The sequence below is a fragment of the Schistocerca americana genome, chromosome 5 (assembly GCF_021461395.2).
Source record: "Schistocerca americana isolate TAMUIC-IGC-003095 chromosome 5, iqSchAmer2.1, whole genome shotgun sequence".
Taxonomy (NCBI): domain Eukaryota; kingdom Metazoa; phylum Arthropoda; class Insecta; order Orthoptera; family Acrididae; genus Schistocerca; species Schistocerca americana.
The window spans coordinates 183,505,197-183,507,258 of record NC_060123.1 but is presented as its reverse complement, the minus strand read 5'-3'; positions in this window follow the sequence as shown (position 1 = coordinate 183,507,258).

Below are 2,062 nucleotides of genomic sequence, written 5' to 3'. Positions count from 1 at the left end.
CACATACTTCAATAACAGGATGTAAAAATGCGTCTACATTATTTTCCTTTTCGTCTAGCAAAATGTCTCTCACGTCTTCCAGGCGTACGTAGTGTAAAGTCGTAGTGTCATTACTTTCTGAACCGTCTATATTGCTGCCAGAAGCCGAAGCTACAAGTCATTGTCGATTGTTTGCGTCACGTCTTTGATCATTCGCGTCATTTCGCGGATCAATTTCTACTATTTGCACTTGTCTCTCTGAAGTTCTGTCACGTGGAGGATGCCAATTAGGTCCCTCCTGTCTGTTACATGTAAATTCTTGGTTGTCTCTGTTATTAAAATTTCTGTTTTCCTGTCTATCTGCATGACTACTTCTTGTGTAATTTCGACTGTCACTTCTGAAATTATTGTTATATCTACTACCCTGGTTATTTCTGTAGTAAGAATTTCTATTATTGTATGAATAATTTCTGTCTTGATGATACCGATTACTGTTTCCGTATGATTGATCATTCCGGTAGGAATTTCCGTTATTATAATTGTCTGTGTAATTTCTGTTAGAACGTCTGTTATTGTCATAAGGCTGGTATCTATTGTCCTGTCTGTTTCGTCTGTCATTCTCAAAATTACCCATATAACGTCCGTTCCGATCATTATCCCTTCTCTCTGAAAATCTATTGTGATTACCGTTACTGAAAAAATTACAAGAAGTCCCGTCGTCGTTGTCATTCTCAAGTTCTTGTAGCAAAGTCTTAAAAGTCTCAATGTCGTCTTTACATCTTCCGGCTAAAGCAATTTGTCTTATCGATTGTGGCAGCTTAGTTAAACAAATGCGAATTAATTCAGTCGGGCTATAAGGGTTGGAAAGGAACTGATTATTTCGAATCATGTCTTCAAAGTATTCTGCTGGCGTGCGGAATTCAGAATGTTTAAAATTACGCTGCATAATAAGACTATGTTTGACTCTTGTCTTGCGTGTTTTCGGACCAATATGCCGATAGAAATGCATGATAAAAATCATTTAAATTGTTACAATCGCCGGCCGCGGTGGTCTCGCGGTTCTAGGCGCGCAGTCCGGAACCGCGCGACTGCTACGGTCGCAGGTTCGAATCCTGCCTCGGGCATGGATGTGTGTGATGTCCTTAGGTTAGTTAGGTTTAAGTAATTCTAAGTTCTAGGGGACTGATGACCACAGATGTTAAGTCCCATAGTGCTCAGAGCCATTTGAACCATTTTTGTTACAATCTCTAATAAGTCCGCGCATGCGCGTCGCCGGTTCGTTTTCTAAATATCCACACATAAATTCCAGTTTGTGACTTAGTGTCCAATTTGGTGGAAGTGCGTACATAAATTGATCTAACCATGAACATCGATGTATGTCATTCTTAGAATTGCGAAAGATCTTAAATTTCCGAACAGTTAAAAAGTGTTTATAGTCAAAGTTTTCGCCTCGTGGCGACAAAGACCTACCGCGTCTGTCCCAGTCCCAATGTCGATTATTGTCAAGTTCGCGCCCCTGGCGCTCTCTTGTTGCTTCTCGTAAATGAAATAAATTATTTTCTTCAAAGCCCTCTGCTATCTGTGATTCTAAATTTCTTCTACTGTCCTTTCCTACGATTTCGCTTTCAATTTGTTTGACTTGCTTTCGTAAAGCCTCAAATTCCCGTTTAACGCGTTCATTAAATTTTCCCTGATTTTCAACATGTTTATTTATGTTCTGGTACTCTTCGGTTTCTGCAAATGGCAATGGAGCTGTGTCATCTGAATCTCTGTCCCCATTTAAACTAAGACTTGTCAATTTATTTGAAATCTCCTCAACTCTTTCCGATAAGTCACCTATGTGTTCTTTCTGTTTATTTACGTCTTCCGTAAGTGTCGCGACTCTGGTTTCAGTATTGACACATTCAGTAGTTAACTGTTCATACTGTTGTGTTAGGTTATTTATTCTGTCATTTGGTACGGATTCCTCGATTCTCTCTAATATTTCTTCCTTATCGTGTGCACGTTGCAAATTTAACTTTGAAAATTTTTGTACTAGCACGCGATCTCTTTCTTCCTGTTCTCTATCATGTTCCTTTTGTCT